The sequence below is a fragment of the Heterodontus francisci genome, chromosome 2 (genome assembly GCF_036365525.1).
Source record: "Heterodontus francisci isolate sHetFra1 chromosome 2, sHetFra1.hap1, whole genome shotgun sequence".
NCBI lineage: Eukaryota > Metazoa > Chordata > Chondrichthyes > Heterodontiformes > Heterodontidae > Heterodontus > Heterodontus francisci.
The window spans coordinates 27,492,478-27,508,714 of NC_090372.1; the positions used below are offsets into that span (position 1 = coordinate 27,492,478).

Consider the following 16,237-nt stretch of genomic DNA (forward strand, 5'->3'; position numbering starts at 1 on the left):
CCATATATACAGATTACCAAAATGTAGTAGATACAAAACGTAGCAAAAAAGCTAATGGAATGTTAGCCTGTATAACTAGAGGGCTAGCATATAAGTACAAGGAGGTTTTGCTACAACTATACAAAGCCCTAGTTAGACCACATCTGGAGTATTGCTTACAGTTCTGGGAACCTCATCTTAGGAAGGCTATTTTGGCCTTGGCGGGAATGACGTGCAGATTCACCAAAATGTTACCAGGGCTTCAAAGGTTAGATTATGAGGAGAGATTACATAAACTAGGCTTCTGGAATACAGAAGGTTAAGGGGTGATTTGATTGAAATTTATAGGATTTTGAAAAAAAATTATGGGGCAGATAGAGAGAAACTGGTGGGGAAGTCTAGGATAGGGGGACATAAGCTTAAAATCAGAGCCAGGCCATTCGGGAGTGAAATTAGGAAACACTTCTTCATGCAAAGGGTGGTGGAAGTGTAGAACTCTCTCCCACAAAAAGCTGTAGAAGCTAGCTCAATTAATAATTTTAAGTCTGAGATTGATAAATTTTTGCTAGCCAAGAACACAAACAAAGACTTGCAGCCAAGCTAGGAGTTATGATGCAGATCAGCCATAATCTCATTGAATGGCGGAACAGGCTCCAGGGGCTGAATGGCCTACTTCTGTTCCTATGTTCCTAAATTTAGACCATTTGACACAATACTTTGTACTTTAAAAAATATGGTAGCATTTATATATTAAAAGTAAACTGGTGGAGCAATCGTCTGGCTGTTATGGAACCCACCCGATTTTCCTCCACCACCCAATCAGTGAAGACAAATATCTACTCTGAAATTTCATAAAATGTAAACTAAAACACTTACCAACTCCAGATGGCGCAATGGGGAAGATGTAATCGGCAGGTTCTACAGCATCACCTCGTGGTGAGACAAGGAACTGTCACCAGTAGAGAAATTGGAATTATTATAATGCCACTTGGTGGTTTTACTGGTATGACACACACATGTAAGTATTGACATTTTAACATTGGAATTCCCACAAGAAATGTCTACAGGTTCCAATGCAGTGTGAGCCTATATAAGCGTTTTGATATAGTAATGAGCAGATCTCTCATTGGATCATCCACAGTGAGTGAATGAAGGAGAAGAGTACAAAGGCCCCTGAAAGGATTTGGAAAGACATTTGAGAAATGTTCAGGAACAATGAATTGTGTTTTTTGATTGGAGTTATGATTATTTAGACGTTTACTTCAGAGATTTTCCTCATGCTCAGCACCATAGATTACTCATGTAAGTGAGCCCTTTGCTCCCTAAAACTTGGTGAGTGTCTGCACATTCCCAACACCCCTAATATTTGGGCTATAGTAGTGAACCCAGGGTCGAACAGAAATGTCTCACTATATGCGGCTTACTGGGTATCATGTTAAAATGTTACAGCTCATTCAAAATAAAAGGGCAACTACAGGCCAATTTGCCCAACATCTGCGGTGGGAAAACTTTTAGAGACAATAAACAGAGACAAAAAATAAAAAATTGTCACTTGGAAAAACTGACAGGCAGTATGGATTTATTAATGGCTAATCATGTTGATAGAGTGCTTTGATGAAGTAATGGAGAGGGTTGATAAAGGTAGTATGGATGATGTGTATATGGACTGTCAAAAGGCATTTGATAAAGTGCCACATAATATACTTGTCAGCAAAATTAAAGGGCAGCATGGATACAAAATTGGCTAAGAGGCAGAAAGAAGTGATGAATGCTTGTTTTCAGACTGGCGGGAAATATACAGTGGTATCCCCCAGGGGCTGGTACCAGGACCACTGCTCATTTTGATATTTACTAACGATCTGGAGTTAGGCATAATTTCAAAGTTTGCAGATGACACAAAACTTGGAAATGTAGTAAACAGTGAAGAATGCTGTAACAAATTTCAGGAGGACATAAACTGGTGAAATGAGCTGACATATAGCAGATGAAATAAAAACAGTGAGTGCTGAAAATACTCAGCAGGTCTGGAAGCATCTGTGAAGAGAGAAGCAGAGTTAATGGAAATGTTAACTCTGTTTCTCTCTCCACAGATGCTGCCAGACTTGCTGAGTATTTCCAGCACTCTCTGTTGTTATTTCAGATTTCCAGCATCCGCAGTACTTTGCTTTTACGTAGCAGATGTTAATGCAACATATAAAGTGATTAATTTTGTTAGGAAGAATGAGGAGAGGCAAATTAAAATAAATCATACAATTTTAAAGCGGGTGGAGAATCAAAGACCTGGGGGTGTACATATATAAATCTTTGAAGGTGGCAGGACAAGTTGAGGAGGTTGTTAAAAAGGCATATGGGATCCTTGGCTTTTTAAATAACAGGCATAGAATACAAAAGCAAGGAAGTTATGTTAAACCTTTATAAATCACTAGTTAGACCCCAACTAGAGCATTGTGTCCAGTTCTGGGCACCACACATCAGGAAAGATGGCAAGGCCTTAGACAGGGCGCAGAGGAGATTTACTAGAATGGTATCAGGGACGCTAGACTTTGTTACAGACAGGTGGGAGACGATAGGGATGGTTTCCCCATTTTTCACCTCTCAACTGACCGAAGACAGTGTGTTTTTAAAAAGTGTTTAACCCCTGAGCGTTTTAATGGTCAACAAATGGACAAATTGTAGGTTTTCTCGTACGTTTAAAAGAAAGATAAATGTTTATTATACAACACCTGAAAATATATGCAAATTTGCCCACTCTCACACACATACAGATACACATGCACAAGAAAAGATAGAGATTAAAAGGTAATATGCGTTTAAGACTGATGGTTTTAAAAAGAGTTTGCTGTAAAACTTGCTTTTTCCCCTGGGATGAAGACTTGAAACAGTGCAGGCCTGGTTTTTCCTTTTTTCCTAGTTCACTGAAGAGAAAAAAAAGAAACTCGGATGGTTCAGGAGGACAGATGCATTGTTGCAGACTTCACTTGTTATATCTCAGTCACAGTTCAATGGCAAAAGCCTAGTTCAATTTCTCAGTTAGGGAGTTCAAGGACAACTCCAGTCGCTGCCTACATGTAGTTTAAAGATGGTGATCTCAGGCAGGGTCTTTCCTGGAATAGATAGAATTCTCACTTTTAAACTAATAACTGAATTAAAACCAATACTGATTCTGCTTCAATTGTTTTTTTCATTTTTTCGTGGGATGTGGGCATCGCTGGCAAGGCCACATTTGTTGTCCATCCCTAATTGCCCTTGAAAAGGTGGTGGTGAGCTGCCTTCTTGAACTGCTGGAGTCCGTCTGGTGTGGGTACACCCACAGTGCTGTGAGGGAGGAAGTGCTGTTAGGTGCTGTTCCAGAATGCACTGCTGCTGCACTCATGCCCCACCGCCACCAATTACAATTCTTTCTCCTGATTGGTCAGTTTGAATCCGGGCCACTTTGGCGCATCAAGGCTGTTTGGGTTTGTTTCATATACATAGTTAATAATTTCTCCTTGCATGAGCGTGACATGTCCCTGAAAAAAGTGAAAATAAATGAAATTCCTTGGTTTTTCTTATTTTTTAGAAAGAAGGATAAGTAAGAACACACAATAGCACACATCTACATGCATTCATTTGTATGCATTCCTCACTATCACTGTCACTAGACCTTCCACAGTTTACTGGTGGCACGTTGCCTGTTTAAATACTGACAGATCACCCACAATGAAATTGTTTTTCCCAGCTATGTGCATGATTTTTAAGTTAAACAGCTGAGGGGCTAAATTGCATCTGAACAGCCTAGCATTGTTAACTTTTGATCTCTCTCGTAAAGTTAGTGAGTTGTGGTCAGTGTCCATTATTAACATAGAACTCAATGTTGAAGGGCTAACAGAAGTCCCAAAGCCTCCTTTTCTATGGTGGAATATTTCCGCTAATGTTTATTTAACATTTTGGAAAAATAGCCAATTGGTCTGTCAATACCTGAGTCAGCTTCCTGGAGTAAGACAGCTCCTACTCCCACATCACTCACGTCAATAGCCACCTTAAAGGTTCTTTAAAGTTTGGTGCTGCTGATACGGGTTCATTTGTTAGAAATGCCTTCAATTTCTCGAAAGCCATCTGACACAGATCTGTCCACTATTTTAATATTTTTCTTTAATAGGTGCAGTTAATAGGTGCAGCAATGGTGCAGCTAGGGTGCTGAAATTAGGAACAAGATTTCCATAGAAACTGCACATCCCCAGGAACCGCATTATCTCTCCTTTCATCTTGGGAATGGAGAAATCTATCAGTGCTTGTACTTTTGCTGCCCTTGGCAACACCAGTCTTGGCCTACAACATGTCCCAAGGAGGCCACTTTGACCTTCGTGAACTCACTTTTAGCTAAATTTGCCACCAGGTTGATGTGTTGTAGACCTTTGAATAATGCCTTTAAATAATTTAGGTGGTCTCCCCAGGTGTCGCTGTAGACCAAGAGGTCATCAAGCTAGCCATCACTTGATTCATCAATCTTTGAAAGGTTGCTGGGCGTTCCTTAAACAGAATGGCATGACTTTGCATTGGAATAGATCATCTGGCTTTACAAAAGCCAAGATTTCCTTCGCTTAGTTGGTCACAGGGATATGCCAGTACCCTTTTAATAAATCAATTTTACTGATGCAAGCAGAGTTGCCTACTTGGTTAATACCTCAATTCCTCAATGCGAGGAATCGGGTATGAATCTGTTTCGGTCACTGCATCAACTTTAGAAAAGTTGATGCAGAGTCTCTTAGGTCCATCTGGCTTAGGAACCAATACAATAGGAGAACGCCAGATGCTTTGACTAGGTTTGATTGGGTCATTGACTAGCATGTATTGGATCACCTCTCCGACTTGAGCCAATTTATCAGGGCTCAGTCAGTATTGGTTTTATTTAATAGGTGGGGTATCTCCTAGATCCACATTATGAATGGCCAAAGAGGTGCAATCAGGTTTGTCCCTACACACTTCCCAACCTCCCTTAGCAGTTTTGCTAGGCCTTTCCTCTGCTTGTCAATTAGATAATTACTGTGTCTATCCTCCCTAGGATTTCTGTGTCACAGTAGGGGGGTCAATCTGAGAATTTTCCAGGTTCCCTTCTCCCCCAGCTCCTCCTCACTATTGTTTCCATCCTCAACGTTCCTCACTACCTGGCAGGCATTCACTGGTTTGTCTTGTTCCCAATTTATAATATTTATTTAACACGTTTATGTGGCACAGCCGTTGTTTCTTTCTCTGGCTGGGGGTGTTGATCAGGTAATTGACCTCACTGATCTTTCTTCCCCCACACAGTACAGGCCACTAAACCTGACTTTCAGGGGTACACCCAGTAATGGCAACAACACCAGGACCTGATCCCCAGGTTTGAGTATTTGAGCCTCAGCATGCCTGTCTGCCTTCTTTTTCATAATCTGCTGGGAGGCTTTAAGGTGTTCCGTAGCCACAGCACATGCTTTAAAAAGTTGCTTGCAAAAGGTTGATACATGATTTAACGACACGGTTTCCTCCCTTTGAAATGTAGAAATGTTTCTTTGATCAGCTTAAAGAGGCCTCTTACTTCATGCCTGTATGCCATTTCAAATGGACTGAAGCCTGTCGATTCTTTGGGTGTTGGGTGAATCTCTAGTGTCAAACAGCAGAAACGCTAACCCCTGGTCCCAATCGTGGAGATATTCTGATCATGGTTTTCAGGGTTTGGTGATACCATTCCAGAGCCCACTGTGACTGTGAGTGGTATGCTGAGGATTTTAGCTGTGTGTGTGTGAGAGAGAGAGAGAGAGAGAGAGAGAGTAGTGAGTGAGTGAGTGAGTGAGTGACATAGCATTAGACTATCGGGGTGAACGTGTGAATAAAAATAATCCTCTTTTTTAAAACACATAAAAAGCATGCTGCTGGATATTCAACTTGGCCATATACTCAGGGGTTAAGAAACACACACATCTTCCTCAAAAACACACTGATTACAGACAGTAGGTGGAAAAGAACTGGAGTTTCAGTTCTCTCTCAATTCTATCTGTAACAGTCTTATTAAAATCGAAGCTTTGCTCCAAACTGGGATCAATATTTGAATTGCTATTGGTGCCTGCACTTTGCAATTTCAGTCTTTCCTCTCTAATGCAAATGGTCTTGCCTCTCTCTCCCTTTGCATTTCAAACTCTAATTCAATTCTCTGCATTTCCATTTGAATTCTAGCTCAGGCTACTTTGACAGTCTCAGTTTCCATGCTGTTTCTTCTGGTTCTGAGTCAATACAAAAGTGACTAGCTAGAGTTTTAAGGATCTCAGCCTGTCTTGCTTTTGACCTTAAAGTTACTCCCACCTGGTTAGCTACAGCTTTCAGTTCCTCAACATTTAATGAATTTAATGCATCCCCAAAATACCTCTTCCGGTTCTACAACAGCTTTGGTGTCGGCCATAGCCATGTCTTAAGTGTGTTAGCACAGTAAAAATACGAGAAAACCTGCAAATTTATTTTTTACAGTTTTATGATCAATTCACATCCTGTATCCAATTCACTCACTTAGTCTAATGTTTCAGATCCCGGATGAGCCCCCAATCTGTTACGGACAGGTGGGAGATGATAGGGATGGTTTCCCCATTTTTCACATCAACTGACTGAAGACAGCATGTTTTTAAAAGTGTTTTAACCCCGGAGCATTTTAATGGTGAAGAAACAGACAAATGACAGGTTTTCTTGTAAGTTTAAAAGAAAGATATTTGTTTATTATAGAACACTTGAAAATATATGGAACTTTGCCCACTCTCACACACATTCAGAAGCACACACAAGACAAGATAAGGATTAAAAGGTAACATGCATTTAAGTCTGATGGTTTTAAAAAGAGTTTGCTTTTTCCCTGGGATGAAAACTTGAAATGGTGCAGGCCTGGTTTTTCCCTTTTGTCTAGTTCAATGAAGAGAAAAAAAAGAAACTCGGATGATTCAGGAGGACGGATGCATTGTTGCAGACTTCACTTGTTATTTCTCACTCACAGTTCAATGGTAAAAGCCTGGTTCGATTTCTCAGTTAGGGAGTTCAAGACCAACTCCAGTCTCTGCCTACATGTAGTTTAAAGATGGTGATCTCAGGGAGGGTCCTTCCTCTTCACTGGAATAGATAGAACTATTTGAACTAATACCTGAATTCAAACTAACACTGATTCAGCTCCGATTGTCCAGAACATGCTTCCGCTTCAACAGCGTGCTGCCACCAGTCACAATCCTTTCTCCTGATTGGTCCGTTTGAATCCGGGCTGCTTTGGTGCCTCAAGTCTGTTTGGGGTTGTTTCCTAACATTATATAGTTCATAATTTCTCCTTGTGTGAGCAAGACAACTTCAGTTATGTGGAGAGACTGGAGAAGATGTGATTGTTCTTCTTAGAGGACAGAAGGCTAGGGGAGACTTAATAGAGGTGTGCAAAATCATGAAGGATTCTTGTAGAATAAATAAGGAGAAACTGTTTCCAGTGGCAGAAGGGTCAGTCACCAGAAGACACAAATTTAAGGTATTTGGCAAAAGAACCAGAGGTCAGATGAGGAGAATTTTTTTTATGCAGTGAGTTGTTACGATCTGGAATGCACTGCCTGAAAATGGTTGTTGGACTAGATTCAATGTTAACTTTCAAAAGAGAATTAGATAAATACTTGATGGGGAAAAATATACAGAGCTATGGGGAAAGAGGAGAGGAATGGAACTAATAGGATAGCTTTTCCAATAAGCTGGCACAAGTACAATAGGCTGAATGGTCTCCTATGTTGTATCATTCTATGATTCTATACTCACACTTGATCTCCTTGAGTTCAGAAAGTGGTAGAGGACTTTAGCAGACTGTGGTTTAGACTATAAACTACAGGAAAAAAATTAGTGATAATAAAACAGTAGCAAAGACAAACTGCAGATTTAGAATAATATACAAGACTCCTGGGAATATAGAAAATACACAATTGGGACTTCTATATTCAGTGTCACAGTAAAACTGGACTGGGCAGCATTCCCTAACAAAGACTTTACACAAGTGTTTGCTGTATAATTTACCACATCGTTCCCAGTCCTTTCTGATAACTTCAGAAGAACTGACAGGCCAATATTTTAAGTGTCATTAAAAACAACAAAAGGTCAAGTTGCATAAAAATGTCACAGATTGTGGCTGCACTTCCCTGAAACTGTCTCCAAGGGGATGACACTCAGAAAATTGCCAAGTTTAATATAAACAGCTACCACACAGCTGTTGAAACAATCTAATTGGCACATGTGACCATTCGTTTGAAGCCAGTGAGCAGAACAAATGCAGGTTAAGGCATCTATATATATATGTATATTGTCTCCCTGTTAACCGCAAGAGACTTGTCGTCAATTGTTTGGAACAAAGTGTTTTTTTAAGTGAACCAGGTTTTAACTCCAAAGACAGCATAAGGAAAATACAGAACGAACAAAAAAAATAGACTAAACACAGCAATTTGCAGTAATCATGGCCTGAAAAATAAATTAATATGAGCTGAGAGTGTGATTTCCTGTTGTTTTATGAATACAAGATTTGAGTTAATTTGCAGAAATTTGCTGTAAAAAAAAGTCTTAAGTAAGATTCCTCAATTGTGACATGAAATGCTGACAAGATATCAGACAAAGAAATGCCATTCCTGTTCATCCTACAGAAATGTTTCAAGAGCTGTCACTCTTTCAAAATGAAACTTCGCTAGGGGGCAACCTGACGGATTGGCTTTACACATTGATTTGCTGGTGTAAAATGTTTGAATGCATTAAAATTACGCGTATTAAACTCTCTCTAATAATTAATCAGCATTCTTCATAAATGCTAAAATTGGGAAAGAGGTAAACGGCAAGTGGAAAAACTAACCGGCAGGCACCGCTGGGATTCGAACCCAGGATCTCCTGTTTACTAGACAGGCGCTTTAACCAACTAAGCCACGGCGCCGCGGCAATACAGCGGCTGCAAAGCTACAAAACTCTGACAGACATGAGCAATTTCTTTTTCTCTGTATTTCAGAAGTTATTTTTTTTGGAGTATAACCTACACTGCTTTTGATTTCAATGTCGCACCGGTGCAGCTTTTGTTTCTTTCATATGTACGGGAGTGGGTAATGTCCGTTCATGTCATAATGTTTCAAAACGCCCCAGGCTGTCGGTAATATCAGACAGGGAAAGGAGCAAAGCACCTGGAGCACCCGCTGCCCCGGGCCCGGCACCCATGGAACCTGGTGTATCAATTGTGCCCTGGTCATGCGCCCAGTTCCTGAATGGACCTCGCCTACGACTCATTGCAAAGTCCATTAAAGCATTCTCTCTTACTTTGTATATTCCGCCCACTGTTGATCAGCATCGCGTAGCTCCTGCACCTGATAAACAAACAAAACAACACAAACTACAAAAAAATTGGAAATCTGAAACAAAATTAAAAAATGCTGGAAACACTCAGCTGGTCAGCTACATATATTAATTTGGCTTTCTTCTGTGCTCTTATATTTAACCTTTCTGACCAAGAGTGACATCCAAAACATTAGCTCTCCTTTTGTTTTTACAGACGTTGACTGATGTCCAGCAGCTTACATTTGTTACTGACCTTCAGCAGTTCCAGTGGGTTTTTTTTTATATGCTCTTATTATTTATATTGTCCCCATAATTCCTAATAATCCAGCAACAAGTTCTAAAGGAATAATAAGCAGAATTGTTATGATGGAAAACAATGTTATATTCACCTCAACTTTATAGAATCATATGGTTTGGCCCATTTGGCCCATCGTGTCTGCTGGCTTTCTAAAGGAGCAATTCACCTAGTGCCACTTCCCCACCTTCTTCCCGCAGTCCTGCACATTCTTCCTTTTCAGATAATAATCAAATTCCCGCTTGAATGCCTCGATTGCACTTGCTTCCACCACACTCTCAGGTAGTGCATTCCAGATCCTAACCACTGGCTGTGTCCATTTTTCCTCATGTCAGCATTGCCTCTTTTGCCAATTACCTTATATCTGTGTCCTCTGGTTATCAATTCTTCCACCAATGGGAACAGTTTCTCTCTATCGACTCTTCTTTCCAGACTCCTCATAATTTTCTATCCAATCTCCTCTTTTCTGCACGCTAATGCCTTCATATTGTACCTAAAGTGTGGTGCCAATAACTGGATGCAATACTCCAGTTGAGGCTAAACCAATATTTTATACAAGTTTAACATAACTTCCTTGCTTTTGTACTGCATGCCACTAATGAAAAAGCCTAGGGTGCTGAATGCTTTATTAACCACGCTCGCAACTTGTTCTGCCACCTTCAATTATTTACGCACAGATATACCCAGATCCGTCTGCTCCTGCACCCTCATTAGAAATGTATGCTTTATTTTATATTGTCTCTCCTCATTCTTTCTACCAAAATGAATCACTTCACACTTCTCGGCATTAAATTTCATCTGCCACGTCCACCCTTTCCACCAACTTGTCTATGTCCTTTTGAAGTTCTACACTATCCTCCTCACAGTTCACAATGCTTCCAAGTTTTGTATCGGCAGTAAATTTTGAAATTGTGCCCTGTACGCCAAGGTCTAGGTCATTAATATATATCAGGAAGAGCAGGGGTCCCAACACCGACCAGTGGGGTACTCCACTATAAACCATCTTCCAGACCAAAAACAACCATTAATCACTACTCTCTGTTTCCTGTCATTCATCCAATTTTGTATCCATTTTGCTACTGTCCATTTTATTCCATGGGGCTCTAACTTTGCTCACAAGCCTACTATGTGACACTTCATCAAATGCCTTCCATGTACACCACATCAACAGAATTATCCTCATCGACCCTCTCAGTTACCTCATAAAAAATCTCAAGCAAATTAGTTAAACATGATTTGCCCTTAACAAATTCATGCTGGCTTTCCTTAATTAACCCACACTTGTGCAAATGCCTATTAATTTTCTCCCGAATTATCGCTTCTAGAAGCTTCCCCACCACTGCGGATAAACTGACTGGCCTGTAGTTGCTGCACATATTTTTACACCTTTTTTGAACAAGGGTGTTACATTTGCAATTCTCCAGTCCTCTAGCACTGCCCCTGAGTCTAACGAAGATTGGAAAATTATGGCCAGAGCCTCCTCAATTTCCACTTTCACTTCCCCCAGTATCCTTGGATGCATCTCATCCAGTCCTGCTGCTTTATCAACTTTTAAATACAGACAACCTATCCAATAGAGTCATAGAGTTATACAGCACAGAAACAGGCCCTTCTGCCCACCATGTCTGTGCTGGCCATCAAGCACCTAACTATTCTAGTCCCATAATACCTCCTCCTTATTAATTTTAAACCCTTCAAGTGTCTGAACTACCCCGTCTTTCACCATGACCTGCACAGCATCTTCTTTAATACCTCAGCCATCCCCCTTCTTCCATTCGTAAATCTCCTTTTTGGTTCTTAAACGGACCCACTCCTCCTTTTACCATCTTTACTATTAATATAGCTAAAGAAGACTTTTGGGGTCCCTTTTGTGTTATCTGCCAGTCACTTCTCATACTCTCTTTGTTTATCTTATTTGGTTTCTCAATTCCCCTCTGAACCTCCTATATTCAGCCTGGTTCTCAGTTGTATTATCGATATGACATCTGTTATAAGCACACTTTTTCTTTTTCATATTAATTTCTATCTCTTTTGTCATCCAGGGAGCTCTGGATTTGTTTGCCCTACCTTTCCTCTTGTGGGAATATACCTTGACTGTGCCCAAACTATTTCTTCTTTAAAGGCAGCCCATTGTTCAGTTACAGTTTTGCCTGCCAACCTTTGATTCCAATTTATCTGGGTCAGATCCATTCTTACCCCATTGAAGTTGGCTTTCCCCCAGTTAATTATTCCAACTTTGGATTGTTTCTTGTACTTTCCATAGCCAACCTAAACCTTATGATGCTATGATCACTGTCCCCTAAATATTCCCCTACTGACATATGATCCACTTGGCCCACCTCATTCCCAAGAACCAGGTCTAACAGTGCCTCTTTTCTCATTGGATTGGAAACATACTGTTGTAGAAAATTCTTCTGAACACTCTAGGAACTCTTGCCCCTCTATATCCTTTACACTACTACTATCCCAGTCTATATTTGGATAATTAAAGTCCCCCCTACTCTATAATTCTTGTACCTCTCTGTAATCTCCTTGCAAATTTGTTCCTCTACATCATTCCCACTAGTTGGTGGCCTATAGACTACACCGAGCAATGTAGTTGCACCTTTTTTGTTCCTTAGCCAAATAGTTTCTGTCTTTGATCCCTCCAGGGCATCCCCTCTCTCCAGCACTGCAATGTTCTCCTTAATCAATATTGCCACCCCTCTCCCTTTCCTTCCTTTCCTATCTTTCCTGAACATATGTATCCAGGAACATCTAATACCCTGTCCTGCCCTTCTTTGAGCCAGGTCTCTGTTATAGCTACAACATCATATTTCTACGTAGTTATCTGTGCCTGCAACTCATCAACCTTATTTACCACACTCCAAGCATTCACATACATGCAGAGTAAACCTAATTTAGACTTTATTACTTTCCCCCCTTATTCTGCACCCACCTAATAACATACTATTTCCTACTCTAGTGCTATCTGTCTCTCCCAGTATTCTGTACACCTTGATATTCCTCTGTAATATTACCTCCTGGTTCCCACACCTCTGCCAAGTTAGTTTAAACCCTCCCCAATAGCACTAGCAAATCGCCCTGCAAGGCAATTGGTCCTAGCTCAGTTTAGGTGCAGCCCGTCCAGCCTGTACAGGTTCCATCTCCCGCAGAGCTGGTCCCAATGTCCCAGGAATCTAAATTCCTCTGTTACAGTCAAGTGAGGAGGAGTCGAAGGGCTTCCCCCTTTTTCCTCTCCTTGTTAGACTACAACAGGTTTAATTCTTTCTTAAAGTGGATGTACTGGCCAATTCAGTAGGTGTTTGATTACTTACTTGCTATGATCATAACAAGAACCAATCCAATAGGTTTTCTTGAGTTAACAAAGAAAGAGGTTAACTTTACTGCATGTAAACCGAACTAATAAAATAATAAACTACGCGCCAACTTTCACTCTCACACACACACGAGAGGTTGACACACATACAAATAGGTTACAGAGTGGGAAATGTAGATTGGTTGAGTTAGAGTCCATAGAGAAAAGGTGTACAGTCGGTGGAGTTTGGTGATTCGGCTGGCTTCTAGCTGAATTCAGTGGTCCTGAGGCTGTTAGTTTGAAGAGGTAGATGACTGGTTTGGTGAGTCTCTTGGAGATACCGATACAGATTATTTCCTCCAACGGGGTTTCTAATTGTAGCCGGAGTATGCAAAGGTGGTCAGTCAAGAAGCAAGATTTGAAAGCTTTCAAGCTGGAATAGAGAGAGAGGGACCCCGCTTTTAGGGTCTGCTCTTGTCAGAGTCCAGTGGCCTCTCCCCTGCTGCAGAGAAAACACCAGGTTAAAAAACAGATGGGAAGGGGCTTGTCACGGAACAGTCACTCGGTGATTCAAGCATAGCATTAATCAGTATTTCTTCTTCTTGCTAAAAGAAAGAGAACAAACAGTTCCCTTAAACTTCCTGGGTCTTAGTTCTTGCTGGGAAATGCATAGACACTTTGTCTCCCTCCTCACAGTCCTTTGCAATGTAGGATACAGTGGAGCAAACTAGGTGATCATCTTAAGTTGCCAGCAGTCATCCTTTTTTAAATGATCTTTTGAAATTTATTTTTTTTTAAATATAAAGGTAGATCTCCAGTCAGTGGACCAAAGAAAATTATCATTCAACAAAGCACATTGACATAACACTTCCCTCCTGCACCATCTTTCAAGCCATGCATTCATCTGCTTTGTCATTCTATTTCCATACTCGCTTGCGCATGGTACAGGGAGTAATCTGGAGAGTACTACTTTTGAGGTCCTGCTTGCTAATCTCCTACCTAGCAGGACCACATCTCTCTTTCTACCTATCTTGTTGGTAATGATGTGGACCACGACAACTTGCTATTCACCGTCCTCCCTCAGGGTGCTCTGCAGCTGTTCAGTGACATCCCTGACCCTGGCACCAGGGAATCAACATACCATCCTGGATTCACGTCTGCAACCACAGAAATACTTGTCTGTTCCCCTAACTATCGAATTTCCTATGTTACGGCCAGATGAGGAGGGGTTCTCAGGCTCCCCTCTTGCCTCTTCCTCTTATTTGACCGCAACAGGGTTTATTCCTTTGAAACAGCCGTTGTGCTTACCACCTCCATAAGTGTTTTAGCCTTTTTCCTTTACTGTGATTGTGAAAGAACCAACCAGACAGGTTTTCTTGAGTTTAAACAAGAAAGAGGTAAGTTTTATTATAATTAATACTCTAACACAATTTAAAAATACTAAAAATATGCTACACATTCATATGCACATTCACATGAGAATCACACACACACAACTAGATTACAGGAGGGAAAACAGATTTGGTGGTTGAATTAAAGTCCAGAATAGATGGAACTTAAATACAGGGCTGTAAAGTGGATGATCCAGTAGTCCTCGGCTGAAGCTGTATTCCTGAAGTTCTTGGTTGGTCAAAGTGTATTTTGGCTGGCTTGCTTTGCTCAGGGTTTTCATGAAGGCAGAATCTGTAGTTGGCTCTCTTTCCCTGGTTGCTGGCTGTAGCAGTCTGTAGGCTTGGAGGCTCCCCCAGTCGCAGATGGTTTTCAAACTTGATGTTTTCTGGGGAGAGAGAAAGGGAAGCACACAGCTTTTTGCTGCTGTACATTCTGTTACTGCTTGTCTTCTGTCTGTGTAACAAAACTTCTAGCTTCTTCAGAGATGAACAGGCAGTCTCTCTCAATCCCTTTTGTTTCTAGTGAGGTTTTTCTGGAATCTTCTAATTAAATTCAAGGTTCTCCATGCCCCAGGATGCCCATTCACACTTGGAGGGGTTTGGCTCTTTCAAAGCCAATGTGTGAGGATGGCCTTGACAACCATGCTAATGAAACCATTTTAGGTAATTCAATCACTTAGAGCAAGCTATTGTCCTAGTTGGGCTTCTTGTTAGATTTTTTGTCTCCAGTTCAATCTCTTGGTATTTTGGATGTAAATAGCAATGGCCATCTTGGCTGCTTGTTTTTTAAAAAGTTACTGTAGGATTTTTTTCCCATTAAAAGTCTAAGGTAAGTTTCCAACCGATGAAATTAATATTTCTCTTTTGGTATATAGGGTTTCTTGACACCGATCACTATTGCTCTTCCAGTCTTCTTTGTGTCCCCTGTACAGCTGAGCCAACCGTGTTGCCCTGGACTTAGCTCTGGCTGCATTCCCCTGATGAACCATCACTTTCTCAGTATTCAGAACTGAATACTGATTGGAGAGTGAGATGCACTCAGGGGACTCCTGCACTGCCTGCCTGTTTCTTCTTGACTGCCTGGTAGTCACCCATTCCCTCTTTCCCTGCATACTCGTAAGCTGTGGGTTGACCACATCCATAAATGCACAATCCATGAAGCTCTCAACCTCATGGCTGTACCACAGTGACAGCAGCTGCTGCTTAAGCTCTGAAACGCAGAGCTTGAGCTGCTGCAACTGATGACACTTCCTGCAAATATGGTTATCCAGGACACGGGAAGTATCTCAGAGTTCCCACATAGCACAGGATGTTCTGTGCCTACAAACTCCATCTTGCAGACTTATTTAATCCTAAAAAATTAATTGAAACATTAAAGAAACATCTGTAAATTCTCACGATCATATTGAAACTTTAAAACTTACGGATGTATGCAAAGTATATTTTTCATACTCAATCTGATGAAGGTGATGTATCATTACATCTCTTTACAAAACAAATACATACTTGCACTTATTTATTCTTATTTACATAAAATAGAAATTGAAATTCTTTACTTAATGAAACTGATAAATATCGAAACATGATTGTATTGAGAAACTTTTTTTTACAAATATGTCTTTCTGACATATAGTTTCAAGAGAATTTCAGTAGCTGATGATATCACCAACAAGTGGTAATCTCTTTCCAATGGGACATTAAACCAAGGCCCCATTTGCCTGCTCAGGTGGATGCAAAAAATGGCACGAGTTCGAAGAAGAGCAGGGGAGTTATCCCTGGTGTCCTGCCCAATATTTATCCCTCAATCAACGTCGCATAAAACAGACTATCTGGTCATTATCAAATTGCTGTTTGTGGGAGTTTGCTGTGTATATACTACCGCATTTCTTGCATTACTACAGTGACTAAGCTTCAAAAAGTACTTCATTGGCTGTAAAGCACCTTGAGACATCCAGT

The 16,237-nt window shown here is 40.8% G+C and overlaps 1 non-coding gene across 1 annotated transcript; it reads right to left on the bottom strand.

The window, feature by feature from the left end:
• Positions 1 to 8,831: 8,831 nt before the first annotated feature.
• trnat-agu (transfer RNA threonine (anticodon AGU)) lies at positions 8,832 to 8,905 on the bottom strand. Its single transcript has one exon. It is a non-coding gene; the product is annotated as a tRNA-Thr (tRNA).
• Between the last annotated feature and the right edge of the window lie 7,332 nt (positions 8,906 to 16,237).